The 16,321-nt window shown below is 37.3% G+C and overlaps 1 protein-coding gene across 2 annotated transcripts in view; it reads right to left on the reverse strand.

The window, feature by feature from the left end:
* Window positions 1-16,321, reverse strand: part of gucy1a2 (guanylate cyclase 1 soluble subunit alpha 2) — a 323,810-nt gene that overhangs the window by 257,454 nt on the left and 50,035 nt on the right. The gene's annotated exons all lie outside the window — the stretch shown is intronic.

Raw genomic sequence — 16,321 nt, forward strand, 5'->3', positions numbered from 1 at the left:
TGCTGTATTGACTTCTCTTTCAACCTTGTCACATGGCCACTAAGAACATACTGCTTCGTTGGGGGGTATGGGAACCTAGCGCTCCATGTCCCGCATCACCCAGTTCCAGCTGAGGGAGGTCACATAGGAGGAAGCGTGAAGCGTGCATGGAGTGTGTGGCTTCCCCCCATAGATTCCAGGGGCAACATGGGGAAGCATCCTGTGTTGCTGTGGTAGCAGCATGCACAGGTTCTGCCGTCCTTCATCCATGGAGCCTGGCTGCCGTTATCTGATGGAGCCATGCCACCGATTTTAGCTCCATGTGAAGAGGTGTATTGGAAAGAGATTGTTTTGCTTCTGCCAACATAAGACAACACCATTTCCTGTAAGAGGAAGGGTCACTAGAGGTCCCTAACACAATCATTCAGGGAATCCAAAAAGATTTTCAGAAACCCTAGACCGAAAGTGGTGGATCCAACATGGATCTTTGTAAAATTTCTTAGAATGGAAGATATTCTGGAAACTGAATGATAAAATACAAATGGTCCTTACTGAAAGTAAAATTGCAATGAACTTCCAATTAATACAAAAAAGGCACCCATAAGTGTCCTTGGTATTGAACTGCTTGAAATACTGCTTTTCAGTCAGTTAATGCAATACTAAAAATCTTGCTTGATTTTCAGCTCTTTGAGTTATGCTCATTGTGTAGTACACATGGCATGCCCTCAACTTTGAGGAATTTTTTTGAAAAAGCTTGATTAGCCATATTACTTGAGTCACTCCCTCTCCCCATCCATCATTAAATATATTCCAATACAACATCACTACAAAAGCATTTTTTGGATTTAGACAGCAAATGTCTGCTGATGACATTTTCCAAAAACCAACCATTTATGGCTTGGATTGCAAAAATGGGATCTAGATTAAAAACTAGGTTTATGTTGACTCACAATGTCTCTGTCATGTTTATTTTATTCAACGACTCCTTTCAAAATACCAAAAATGTTATTTTTGTCAGACATTTCAGACCCACTGGTCAAATCAATATATTCTTGATATATATATTTTCTTGATGTATATTATATATCAAATTATTTATAAAATAGTCTAAGTAAGTCAGTTTTTAAATATAAGATTACAAGATTTAAATTTATAGCAGCTCATGAAGAATGTAACAGAAACACATTTGCATGCCCTGACTCCAAATAAAGATTCATGACCTGGGAGATGCTAGAAAGCTGCAGACTTTTTTTTAATGTTTTATTCCAACTGTTGTTAGTTCATTTCCCACCTCAGAATTGTTTGAATATTTCATTTCCTACTACCTTCAATATTTTTATTAACACACACAGAGACATCTCAATATATAAGACTACAAAAAACTCCTAGAATAACATATACCAAACTAAAAATATACACCTTTTAAAAAACCCATAACATTGGAAGACAAATAAGTTCCACCTTGTAGATACTTCTCACGTATCGTACTTCCTCTAGATAATACTTAAAATGAACTTATTATTAAACCCTATTATTCTTTTAAATCTACTAATGAAGTTTCAACCTTAATATGATCTGGGAGATGACCAAAAAAGCTTCAGCCCCCTTTATTTTGACTTCCAACTGTGGTTGATTCATTTCCCACTTCACAACTGTTTAAAGATTTCAAGTATCTTCTCCTTTCTTTAACAAATTTGATTGTGCAAGATTTTTTTAGGAACTGAAAAAGTAGAGGGACAATTCCGGCAAAATAAAATAACACATTACCTAATTTATTGAATACATAAGACAAATAACACCTGGCCCAAAACACTACAATATGGAAAACACTTATTGAGGATTCTAGAGTAACATTCAAATATGCATGGTATTCCATTCTGTTCACACACAAATACACTATCACTGATCATGCTTCATTTTCATTAAGCTCGTACAAGTTTTTCTCCTCAGAGATTTTCTTCCTTGAAGTCTTTTGTATTTCTGCCAATGATGGAATTACTCCCAGACATGGATTGTACCTTTTAGCCTGGGTATGGATCCATGTAGGTGGATGAATCATTAAATACTCATAGCATGTATATTCTGCATTTAGCTTTTCTATGATCTTGTTGTACAATGAGACTTAAGAATTAAATGTTTTATGTTGTTTGCAAGACTTAAATGTTTTGTGTTGTGTTTATGATTGTTATTTATAGTTTTATAATTTTAATGATTTTAATCTATTGTTGTATGTGGCTAGTTTGATATGCAATGTTCTATACATGTAAGACATTGAATTTTGTCATGGATTATTCATGTTGTGAACTGCTTTGAGTTCCCCCAGAGGTGAGAAAAGCAATATATAAATACAATAAATAAAGAAATCTCGTTATCAGTTGATCCGCTCACAAATACATGCACTTGGTTTTCACTTGAACACTTCATCCATCTAACGAAGAAGATTATGCAAAACCTCAGTGTATAATATTCTCTTCGATATTTAACAAGAAAACTAGGACACCAGTGGCCAAACAACATCAGAGTGTGTTCAAGAGCTATTACTAGGGGTAACAAATAAGCTAGGAGAGAATATCTCTGTTTTTGTTTGAGCCTATTGGGAAAGGTAAGATGCTGTCCTCTCTTCTCTGCTTCACCTTGTCATGTTAATTGTCTGCAGACTGTTTTTTCACTTTGAACTCAATTTTCAGCAACTCAAGTAAGCTGTGGATGAAATGAGAAAGTGGGAGGAGAAGAAAGAAAACGGAACATATTAAAAGCAACTAAAAAGTAGGACAGATGATTAATTAGGATTATTCCTAACAGATAAGGAAAAATGGGTGACATGGTATAATAATAAACTGGGTGTCCCCAAGGTGCAGTTGGACTTTACTGTGTTCTCAGGAATAAAAATATTTTTCTGTCTCCTTGCCATTTAGGATTAGCAGAGGGATTCTATTCTGAGTTGTATCATTTTTCAGAGGCTATAACTATATATAAAGAGAAAGAACAAAAAATTCTCAGTAGTTGTTTCTTAATGTGGAATTCTATGACCAGAGAAGTTTCCAACATTGTCAATGTAATAAGTTGTTAAAGGAAATGATTGCTTTTAAAAAAAATTCAAACACTTTGCTACAAAATTGGTCCAATTTCTAACACTCCCGCCTGTTTCTATTTTCATATAAGTAATTGCTTCCACTTAAAAAAATAAATGCAATTATTGCTTTTACTTTCTAAATGTTTGCAGTTTTCTTCCTAGTATTTCAACAAATACAGCAACATAAACTTCTGATATAATATTCTTACATAGAATGCACTTTTGCTACAAATATATTCCCACTGGCTTTCATTCTTACCACTGAAATCATTTTTTTTTTCTATTTCCATTACTGCAGCTTAGCAAAAATTACAGAGTTTGCAATACCCATGGGGTATTGTTAAAGAATTGCTTTCCTATGTAAACACAATGCAGTCATGATCGTGGTTTCCATCTGCTGATCTAGGTCACATCATCGCCATTAATTGCAATGTAGTCTATGTTGTTTCTTGCTGATTTACATGTAATTTGATTCACTCTTATGCTCACTCTTCATGGCAAAGGAAACCCTGTCTACATTATATTGCATCTCACCTCAGCAATTTGTAACCTCAGGAATATCAGAGGGCAAGCAATGTTTTCAAATCTCCTCATTAAAATGACTCATTATGAGTGCCAAACACTGATGAGCAAAAAACCACATCAACCTCAGATATGTGCCAGTCACGAGAACTAATCTCCAGACTTTATTCCATATACCACAAACTGCCAAAGCTTCTCCAGGGGTATATGGAATAAAGTCTGGAGATTAGTTCTTGTGACTGGCACACATCTGAGGTTGATATGGGTTTTTGTCCCACTTAGCCTGGCTTCACCTCAGAAGAGAGGGGCAGTGGGGTGAATCTGTCACCCTCAAGGTGATGATCCATGCTGGTTACATTGGAGCTAGCACAGCACAAGCAGGGAAGTATCCTAGGATGCTTCACAAACCCCATCTGATGAGGTGGTTAAACTGCCATGGTGTAATACCATGGAATTTTGGGTTTAATAGTTTGGTGAAACAAGTGCTCTTTGATAGTCAGTATGAGGGGAAAATGGGGGGCCGGGAGGGGAGCCCAAAAAATCGAGATGGCAATGAGGATTGGCCTCAGGATCATGGGTGATCCTGAGAATCAATCCCCACAGATCCAACACTTGAAAAGAACCAGACCTTATTGCAGGTTCAGATCTTTTCAGGGTTTTTTTTTAATCCAGAGTAAATCTGGAAATCCAGGTTTACTCTGGATTAATCTGGATTAGCCTGAAGCATTGTTTGAACACCTCAGGATTATCTGGAACCCATCATAGGTTCTGTGCCTGTCTGGAAGGGCCCCTAGAGATTCCTAAAAAAATACGATATTAATCATATCAATGGATAATCAAATTCATAAAAGCTAAACCCACAAATGTGGACAAGCAGTATTATGATTCCAGTTTAACTACCATGGAAATATTTGTAGTTTGAGGAAACACTAGAGATGTTATCTGGCGGAAGATTCTAAACATCTTTCTCTCTACCATTGGGATTCTATTAAAGCTTACAAAGTCAGTGGAATCATAGCACTATAGCTGTGTAGTATGAAAAGATAGCTTGTCAAATTTGAGATTTCAATAAAACAACAGGTGTCAAGATATTGCAAGATCATTCAAAACTGAGTTCCTACTAATAAGGTCATCAATATTTTAATGAGAAGAACATTTTATTGCTTCATTGAGTTTTGTTTTTAAAATGAGAGCGTCCTAATCAGGGGCCACAATGCCAAACATCTTTAAGAGGTTATTTCACCAATCAATTGATCAATTTCTTTTGTCAGGTCAAATGCAATTCTGTTAGGCCCCATTACTCTTAACTGGCACTTCCTTTATTTTTTGCAGGAGTGGTATTCCTAATGAGCAAAGGTACATGTAGCTGAAAAATTTGGTTTATTTTAAATCATTTTTTTAACCATGCTCCATGCTTTTCTTGCTGTTTTGTGCTTTCCGGTCATTATAACTTATTGGGGCCCTAAGGAGAACCTATAGTGGGGTTTTCATGGTAAAGTTTGTTCAGGAGGTAGAGATCTTTTGCCTTCATTTGAGCCTGACAGCATGTGACTTGTTTAGGTCAACCAGCAGTTTTCCATAGCCAAGTGAGAATTCAAAACTTGGCCTTCCAGCATTCTTCTGAGCCCTAAACTAACATTCAAATTGCTACTCCATACTGGCTCTTTTCCATGTCTTATACAGCTCAGAAAGTGTCAGAGTAATGGTTATTGTAGTGTGTGAAATGTTCACTCTTTGTTAAAGTGAATATGTGTGTGCTTCAGTAAGCTTTCCAGCACAAGAATGATTAACTGCATAGAGTTATATTTACTGCATAGAGTGACATGAATGCAGCTTCCATTTTGCTGACGTAGCGGAAATAAGTCACTGAGAATGGAATTTGGGATGTGCTAAGTTTACTGATAAGCTTCTTCGCCAGTCGCCATTAATTCTGCCATAGAAGAGACATGTGTGTTAGCTGTGCGTCTGTACATAGTTTTATATAACATCAATAAAGGTCTGAACCGCTGACTTCACCTGACATCTGACTGATGAGAGTTCGTTCTTTCTGTGAGACTGGACAGATTGCCAGATCTTCGGAAGGAGAGGAATTGAGACAGGGAAAAGGTATATGTCTCAATTAGCCTCTCACACATTGACAGAAAGTAAAAAAAGAAAAACTGTGGTATAGGTGCAAGAGGTATAAATGCAAGTATGACTTCCCCCAATAAGAATTCCTTTAGTCTCCAACTTTCTAGCATTACACAGAACTAAACTTTGAAAATTATATACATCTAAACCTCTTGGATTTTATGTATTCACATCCCAATGCCTGTCCCTTTTGTCTGGATAGCTAAACTGCATTTCTAAACGATCAACTGAAGTTTTAAATGACTAAATGCTAGAATTGCTTGGGTTCAATGAAAATTCGTTATGGGGAGAAGGTAATTCATCTTGAGGAGCATAATTATAACTTTGGAGAAAAATCGTCTCTCACCGAAACTGCTGGACTCAAGCAGAAAGATCTCCCATTTTCCTTGGATGGTCAAAGCATTAGGCACTCTTTTATCCTCATATTCCCAAGGCTCAAGGCCAGAAATTCCCAGTTCAAGAGACAGAACAGAACATTGGCCCCAAACTGGAGAAATGAGTATAATTCATAAATAGGGAGGACAAGAATTAAAGCATATTCTGCTGAGATGATGAAAGGGAGAAATCTGAAGCCCCTTTGAATGTTGTGTTTAGCATTCCAGCTAAAAGACAAGGACAGATATTTGTGTGAACATTAAACAAAACTACAAGCCTGCTCAATGTTTTTGTTCCACAACAGCCCTTTCCCCCACTTCATCTCAATCTCGCCCCCTCTCCAGTCTTCATTGCTCTTAAATTCCCCCATCATGTTTGTAAGGCCTTCTAAGGAATCTCAGATCCAAAATCCTTTCAGGCTGTTTCTCTGGGGAAAAAAACTTGACAGCAACATTTTTTATCTCTTTGGGTTTTAAAAATGGGTTGAGATGTGTAAACATTTGCGTCTCCATTATGGCCTGCTAATATGATGGCTTTATAACTGCTATGAAAAGGAGCTATTTATCCTGTAATCTCTCACTAGGTGTCTGTCTTTATTTCTCTTACAAGTAAGCTAAGATTTGGGTATGTGTGGGTATGTTCTGTCATCATCTCCCTCCTAGCAGCTTTATTCAGGTTTACATGTGGTAACTTCCAAATTTAAAATTCTACAAATCTATGGAGGTCTTCAAACAGGGGTTAGATGCACACCTTTTGGAAGTTCTTTCGTCCTTTCAAACTCAAAGATTCTATGGAAGTCTTTAAACAGAGGTTGTAAAAATATCTTTTAGGAATGCTTTAGTGGCAGGGGTGAGACTAAATGTTTTTTTCTGGATCCTTCCAACTACAAATCTATGGAGGTTTTTAAACAGAAGTTGATGGGTATTTTGCAGAAGTGCTATAGTTTCTTGCAAGGCAGCTGGTTGGACTATATCACCTTTGTAACCATAAGATCTTTAAACAGAGGTTGGATGGGTATTTTTCAGGACTGCTTTAGTCGTGGAAATTGCTCTATATGTTCCTTGAGGTTTCTTACAATTCTAACAGATTAGGATTATATGGAGGTCACTATGTCACTAAGAATATCCAGAAGAGAGAGAAAGAGCCTATCCACATAAGTGAGGAAATGCTCCATTCCCTGGTCAGTCAAAAGCATTGACTGTTCTCATTAGACAATGCACACTGGGTGAGGTGATAGTTCAAATGACCATATTGCCAAGTGCAATGGCTAAGACCTGAAGAACAGTATGTCCCATCATCATGTCCTCACATCCTGCTGGGTCACCATTACTACTACGTTACATTACTGCCTTTTAAAAGTTTTTTTTTGAGTTGTATTATTTCACTGGTTGTCAGAAAACCTGGAGTCCTGTCATTAAACAGAAAGGAAAGGCACAATTATTTTAAATAATAAGGACTTTAATCCACCAATGTTTCTATGCCAAAATAAAAATTTTGAATCTTTGATGTGCCACAAGGTTTTGCTGCAACTGGCAGACATGGTTAATACATAAGAAGTGCATATCTATCCCATGAATCCTTTGCAAAGTTTGAAGCACCACATATAGGTGTCCAATCTTGAGCGTGTCCACATGATAACCTTACAAATCAGAAAAGGAAAGAGGGAAAAGAAAAAGAGAGGAGAGGTAGATAGGGTAAATCCCCAAGGCTGTCAAGTGGCTTCATGGCTGAGTGGTGGGAAAGAAAGGAAGAAGCAGCAATGCCTGATATACATTAGAATGCAGTGTGCTGTATCCAGAATATCTACGAAAGCAACATCTCTCAAATAAATTGTGCCCCTGAGTAAACTTCCACTCCAACACATTGAGCACTCTATTGCTTTATCAAAGTTCCACATATTTTTTTCAGCACTCTTTTGAGGCTTTCTTCTCGTTGCACCTGCCGTTTTTTTTTCTCTTCCATCAATTACAGATATTTTCCCCCTTTTCTTTGCTCTTTTTCATTTTGTTCCCCTAAGGCTTTGAACAAGAGTATCCGTAATACAGATCTTAAATACAATGTCACTACTAGCCATTGTCTAACTATCACATCAAAACCAAAACACTTGCACCAGAAAGCCGAGCATGAGCTCAGTGCAGTATCATGGCTTCAGTAAACTTATTGCATGGCAAGAAACATAACGTTAGAAGGCAGGATTGGCATTAGCAGTTCCTAGGGTGGATTAAAAACAAGTTCTCTTTTCAATCATGTGTAAAACCAAATTTAGAAACAATTGCACCAAAAGTAAATCGTAAATAGACTCATAGAGTTCTGCCATTGTAAACGACTGCAACTGCTACAATGGCTGGCTATTTAGTCCAACTAACATTCAGTCCCTTCACATTCAGGAACACAAAGCTAAAGCACTCCACAAAGATGGCCACCCAAACTCTGAGTTGATGTGTCCATTGATGAAAAGACCACCATCCTCTGAGACAGTCTGAGGATGTTAGTCTCAATGTCCAGGTCCCTTTTAGTCCAGGTGGAATCCATTGTCCTAGAGTTGACTCACACTACACAATTATAGGAATATTGTTCCAATTAATTGCCATGGTTCCATAGGATTCTGACATTTGTAGTTTTATGAGGCACTGAAACATTCTGGCTAAGAACTCAAAATGTTCCTCCTTGAACTGCTAATTTCAGGATTCCACAGAATGGAACCTTGACAGTTAAAGCGGAATGATAGTGCTATAATTCTGTAGCCTTGCTCCATTTTCTAGATGGCATCCCTTCAAACATTTACAGATTAACTTGATGTCACCTCTCTATCTTAGCTTTTCCAAGCTAAATATACCCTATGTTGTCCTTCACAATGCTTGGTTTCTAGACATTTTACCATCTCAGTTGCCCTCCCATGGACACATTCAAGCTTTTCAATATCGTTTTTGACCTGGAGTATATAGAACTGGGCACAGTATTTCAGGAGAGGTCTGTCAAAAGCAGAATAAACGTGTATCATTATCCCCTCCAAAATGGACACTATACTTTCTTGATACTAGATGTTTGCAGCTTAGTATAGGTTTGACATTTTCAGTCACTACATAATGCTGGTGACTCATGTCACTCCATGTCTGTGCATTTAGTTTTTCCTACAGTACTGGTGTTGCCGGTGATTCCCAGATCAAATTTCCAAGTAAATAAAGACCCCATTGTAATCAGTGGGCATAAATATGGTTTTGGCCCCTGATATGTTGGGGGGAAAATAAATGGTCATTATCTACATCAGATTGTGTATTTTCTATTTTAAAAACTCATTAAAAACAGCAAGATCAAAAACTGGACAACAAACTAGGCTGGGCTATTGATGATGAATTAATTTTCTACATGGAAGGAGTTTTTCAAAATGATACCTCCCAATTTAAAACTGAAGGATGAGAATGCGACATCATGATTTTAAGAGACACTATTTCCAAGAATAGCATTGAAAGCAAGATCCCATCCTTTCAGTTCAGGCTGAAGCAACTACAAATTTGATCTGGCTTTCTAAAATTAGCACAAATTTAATCCCCAAAAGTGCCAAAGTCATATATCCATACTTCTGAGCAACAGAGATGGTAAAAAATAAGCTTCTATTCTTGGTCAAAGATGCTTATTTATTCATTTGTTCATCTTGCAGCCTGCTTGGATGAAAATTGGTATATCTGGCAACTTATAGCCACTATAAGATATTAGCCACAAAAAACTAACATAAAACACAAACCAATTAAGGCACAATTTAATTAAAAGTGTTTTGAAGGCGCATTTAGTCCAGAAAGCACAACACCCATCCCTTTTGTCAGCAACCAATTACTCAAATCCTGTCCAAATAAAGTTCTAATTTTTGTTGCCAGATTTTCGGTTTCAGAGAGCAAGCTTCCAAAGGAAAAAAAGCACACAAAATACAGACTGACAGGGGACATAAAGAGCTAATTGCACAATATAGATTTCATAAACCAAATGACTGTAATTTAAAATATAAAATGTTTGAAAATTTCCATGATTTTGCCCATTGATAATTTTGCTAATAATTTGAATGAAACAACAGTTTGACTGCAAACCTCAAAATCAGTTCAATGCCAAGTACAAATGAGATGGACAAAACTAGCAACATTTCAAAAACCAAATGAATAAAAATAAAACTTTCCCCTGGTCTTTTGGTGTTAAATAACACACCAAGTGTGATGGCTCTTCAGTCAAGTATGTGGATTTGTATGGCCTAAAAGACAGATATGGAGACATAGAATGACATACTTAAAATTATATCAGAGATTTTGTAAACTCGAAATAAAGATAGGGTGAAGACATAACAGGTTCCCAAGAGCCTACTTTGGGTCTTTCATTTTGTTCTAGAGTGATTTTAAGAAGCTATTAAAATTAAACTTTTTTTTCTGTGCCTGTCATGCTGTGCAATTTCATCATAAAAACTGTAAATAACAATTATATTTCACCACAAACTAAGACCATCTCAAATGCAGTTGTACAATAACGTTTGTGACAACAACTAAATTTGCTGGCAGGTCATGGACAGGGCTACCAAATAGGAAAATCTCTGAGCAGTTATCATGGAGAAGGCTCCCAAATAAAGAAAATGTCTGAGCAGTTATCATTTGATCTGCTTATTTGTTTTTGCATGCTTTAAAGAACAAAGTAAAAGTAACTTTCCCCTAGATATTTAACAACAGTTTCCAGGTAGGTGAAATGAAAAAGGACATGTAGTAATCCAATCTTTTAAGCAAGTCGGCACTGTGCACAATAGAATGTCTCCTGACACTTTGACAGGCAATAACAATGAAGAATAGAAAACTTGTTGACATTATAATAGAACAACAGGACCAAAAGCAAGTTAGCTATAATGTAAAAATGAACATGCAAATGCACTGTTGTGAAAAGCCTTCTTTTGTTTCAAAAAAAATGAAAACATATCTGCTTTTCTTGATAAATGTTTTGAACACGCCATGCCACTCTTTGGCAGAAGCATCTTTGGACTTAATAGAAAAGTTTTCATGCATCCCTAATTAAAAATGTTCTGTGACTATCCAAGATGCTTTAAAATTTGATGGAGCACTGCCATTTTCACTGCAGTCAATCGTTTGTCGTTGTTGTTGTTGAAGTCATGTTGCCATCTATTGTTTTACATTATCCACTCACAACCACTGGCATCCGTCAAATTAGGCTGTGTAATTCATTTTGGAAATCATCAGAGCCTAAACCCAGTTTGACAAGGAAGCAAGAGAAATATAGGCAGGGGGGAAATCAACAAAAGAAGGCAAATTTCATTCTGGGACTTTTTTTTCCTTTTTGAGACTGCAGAAAAAACAGTGTCAACTCAGCTCTCTGACCATGCAATCCACCGTGACTATGAGAGAAGTATTAGAGCTTTTGAGATAGTTATCTGGCAGATGTCCCTGATGGTAAAATGACTTTCAGGCCACTGCAACTGAATTTTAAAGAGAATGAAATAGGAACATCTATAGTCCAATTCCAAGCTATGGGTAATGGATTTTAAATTACCTGACAAGGGCCTGTAGGTTTTACAATATAAATAAAAACAGAAGAGAGAGAAAGAATAGGAACTCAAGATATAAGAAAAATTCAAGAAAGCCTTTCAGCAAAGCTATAGTGAAGTGGAAAGTCCTTGTATTGCCTTAGGTTCCATAATCACTGTTGCCACTCTGAGTCCCAATTTCTAGGGAAAAATTAAGTTGTTGCTATTGTTGTTCTGGTGTTATTCAAAGTATTTATGAGTGCAGTTTCCCAAATATACCTAAAAGAGGGGGAAGAAATAATACTCCCCAAAAATGGTCCAAAAAGTGTAAAGCCGAGAACAAAAGCAATAATTCCAAACAGGCCCGTAGCCAGGATTTTGTTTCGGGAGGGGCTGGGATTTTGGTTCAGGGGGGGGGCTGAGTCTGAGCATGAGAGCGTCTATCCTAGCAAACCTTTTGTATCATTATCCCAATACCCCCATGCATATGGGATATATTGAGCATGGTGATCAGATCACAATATGAATAAACATAACAGTTTAAATAATAAATGTAAGGTCTTCTCACGGACCACCCTAAGAATTTCAGGGGGGCTGAAGCCCCTCAAGCTCCCCCCTTGGCTACATGCCTGATTCCAAACATCAAATCTGGCATCCAGAAAACTTCATGCAGGATGACCAAGGAGAAACACATTGCCCAAATCTATGATGGAATGAAAAGTATGTAATTTGCAAACTTCTTTTATTTAAGAGAACAGAACAAGTACATTTAGTTATCGGATTGGATCCTGGCTTAGGACCTCTTCACAGCTTAGGATCCTGGTTTAGGACCTATTTTTCGGCTGCAGGGTTTTTTTTAGCAGTTTTGCCATGGAGCCTGCAGCTTCCATCACACCCTGGAGAAGTACTTTCGAGGCAGCTCCAGGGCAAAACTCTGCCCCCCAAAAAACCTGCCACTGCTGAAAAAAATAGCCAGCAGCAAAAGACGGGAGGTATCCCATCTTTTCATAGAAATCTGCTGGTCAAGCCGGTTGCCTGTGATGAGGTAATGGGGGAGCCGGGATGGTATGGGACATGGGATGACAGGTGTCAACATCCCCTGGGAAGGCAGTGCTGCAATCGCCATCCTTGGCATTTCCAGTGGCACGCATGAGGAGGTCCTTAGTCCTGCTTAAAATAATCACACAAAACAATGGTCAATCATTTAAGCCTGACTAACTGAAATCCTAATGATTTCAACATTCTACTCTGAGGCATGAAAAAGTTATTTTTTGGACTACAACTACAGGTTCTAATATGCTCTAAACATGAGTACTAATGCAACTGCCCACTCCCTTTCTCCCCCAGTTCTTGATCTTTTTCATCTTTTTAAAGGTAACAAAGATGAAAAGAAGATGCAAGCAACAATACCATCGAAAAGCTGATGTGCTGCAAAAGCAAGATGACAATATGAAAGCTACTTATCATACTGGTCTTTATCCTTCCCTCATTGATAACATGGCAGGAAGTGGAATCTGACTGTTTGATGTAGTTGTTGAGTTCTACTTATGGCAATCCTATCAGTGGAGGTTTGGCACTGCTTTCCTTTAAGGTTAGGATAAGATGACTTGCCCTAGCGAGTTTCTATAGCTAAGTACAGATTAAAAAGTAAATCTCCCAGCGTTCTAGTCGAAAATCAAACAATAATACTGCTGTCTCTCTTATTTGGATGTAGGAGGCACTTGATGTTTGCATTTATATCATATCATTTAGGATAATTTTTCAAAAGGATTTTAAAATAACATCAAATAATGACATCTAAATACACCATCATGGCCTAAATTCAGTTGCAAGTCCAACTTACAGTTAACACATTAAGTCAACTGATGATCAGCAAATTAGAACTTGTTTAAACCCATTTATTTCAATTACTGAACACTGGATGTGACTAGAAATTGGATTTATTTATTACAATATTATTTATTACAATATTTATATCCCACCCTTCTCACCCAACAGGGGACTCAGGGCGGCTTACAATAAAACAGACATATAAAAACAGTACAATACACTATAAATCAGTTAAAAAATTAACTTACATATAACATTCATAAAATGCATTTATAAAATATAGATAGGCGTGTACAAGTTTAAAAGACTGGGTCTGTCAATTGAGTTCCAGTATACATAATAGTAATTAATGCTGCTGATTCTTATTCGAAAGCCTGGCCCCACAACCAAGTTTTTACCTTCCTACGGAAGGATAGGAGGGAGGGAGCCTGCCTGACTTCAATGGGGAGGGTGTTCCATAGGCGGGGAGCCACTACTGAAAAGGCCCTGTCTCTCGTCCCCGCCAGCCGCACCTGTGAGGCTGACGGGACCGCGAGCAGGGCCTCATCCGATGATCTTAAGCTTCGAGGTGGGTCATAGCGGGAGACATGTTTGGACAGATTTAGGCCCATATGGCTGAGTTATGAAAAAAAGTGATCTTCCTAAAAATGTCTTTCCAGCATATGTTGACTAAATTTAATCTTAAAGAACATCCATTTTTTTTAAAAAAATCCTTAAATATTCATAAAGGTTAGATTTTCCAGATTTCCCCAATGAACCAGACACATTGCCTAGATGCCACTGCAGAAAGGGTCCCAAATATGAATCAGTGAGAGACAAAACAACAGAACCTAGCAAAAAGATCTAAAAGTCAAGCCAGGTCCAGGTGGATGGGGACATTTCTAGAGAAATGGCTCATTTGATTATACAGAATCTCAAGATCTGAGTCCGCACCTTAAACTGAGATTGGAAATTAATTAGTAACGAACTGCCTCAGTTTGAGTATATTGGAAGTTGTATGATTAAATTGTTCTACCATCATCCTAATGACCACCATTTTGAGACAAGAGAAAGTTCCTAATGTTCTTATACACAGGGATGACTGCAGTAATCCAATCTAGTCATCACAGCTGTATTAAGAAATAAAACAGCTCTGCTTTTAAGCCTAGTGTCAATATCACCAACATTTCCATACTGTTTTTCATTTCAAAAATCCCCAAGTCATTCACAATGTTATAACATACACAAATATTCAGTTAATCAGTGGCTAAAAGGATTAAATGTTATAACAACAAAGGCAGGAAAATCCATAAAACCACTAATTAAAAACCTCAGAGAACTAATAAGAAAATCAGTAAGAAAAATTAAGATTAAGAAAATCCTTCAATAATTGATGGCAGAGACAACCAACACCAAAAGCCAAATTAAAATGCTTTCCACAGATAAAGTCACATCTGGTGGATTAGCCAGACCTCAGAGGAAAGTGTTCCTGACTACTAACAGTTGTAAGACTGTTCATGAAGTAGGAAACTAAAATGAAAGAGAGCCCCAGGCACGCAAGAGCAAATATTTACAGAACACAATGTGTTTGGAGTTGGTTCCTGTTGAACAAGCAATTTCAAGCCTAGTCTCTTCTCATTGTCGCTAAACAATGGTTCTCTCTCCTTCCCTTGCCAGCAATTCCCTTCCAGCCTTTTCTTTATTGCTACTAGAGCAAGTCGTTATGGAATCCAAAGAATAGTTCTATTATCAGTCATTGCAAGTATGTTATTTCAGAGCAAGGTAAATGCTGAAAAAATCTAGAAAACTTTGGATGTAAAAGTTTATTTTATATGCCACCTTTCTTCAGAATGGTAGTGATCAGAGCCACTTCTAGTGTCCAGCCCAGTTTTGAGATAAAAATAGATCTCATTACCCTAACTGGAAAGAGGAGAATGCTGCTATCCCAGTTTGTTCACCTGAGATTCTCTGCCACTTCAGCAATATGGCGATTCTGGAAATGCTTGGAGCAACTAAATACGATGGGAATCCAAGAACAATGTGCTTCACAAGTTCAGGTCCTTCCTGGATTTCAAACTGTTAATGCTACACAGTGCTGTATTCCCACCTGCCACTAAATAACCACAGCTACCACCACTGCTTTCACTTGTTGCATTTCAGGACGCCTATTTTCTTTAAAGAGTGGTGGTCTTACAGATAAGATATAGAAAAACGAACAACAATAAAACCACCAATATACATGAATCACTTAACCGTAGATTCAACATCCATGGTCTTTCTTATCTACAATCCAAATGGCATGGAAGTATAGTCTAAATACAAGATTTGCTATTATTCATGCTTTCAAGTACCCATAGGAGGTCTTGGAACATATCCCCACAGATATAGGGGTCACAGCATATAACAAAAATTACATTTCTTCCAAAGTACACCTCTTATCTACATCTCTATGTAATTAACTGTTAATTTGTGAATAAGGTTGTCTAGAATTCTGGCGTATAATGTTATCACAAAGTTAATTCGTTCTTTCTTTTTCAAGCACAAGTGAAACTACAGAGGGAATAACAAATTGCAGCAATGCATGGAATAAGGAATGGGCTGGATAAGGGCAAGTAAACCAAAGTACAAAGTTTAAATTTTGAAAAAACAAAACCACTATTGACTTGAGTTTTCTCTGATAGAGTTGTTCTTCCACTAAAAGATGAGGTTTGTTATCTGGAGTTACTATTAGATCCAGCCCTATCCTTGGAGTCTCATGTTTGCCCGCAAAGGTATAAGCACCTGTTAAGGATGCTACACAAGTTCTCACACTGAAAATATATTTGAATGTTTCAAGTCCATTGTGAATTAATCAGAAATGTAACAGACAAGATTTTGGGCAAAAATGAAGAAATCACATGGCTTGTTGCTTGCTTTTGTTTTTTAAT

The sequence above is a fragment of the Anolis carolinensis genome, chromosome 3, assembly GCF_035594765.1.
Source record: "Anolis carolinensis isolate JA03-04 chromosome 3, rAnoCar3.1.pri, whole genome shotgun sequence".
NCBI lineage: Eukaryota > Metazoa > Chordata > Lepidosauria > Squamata > Dactyloidae > Anolis > Anolis carolinensis.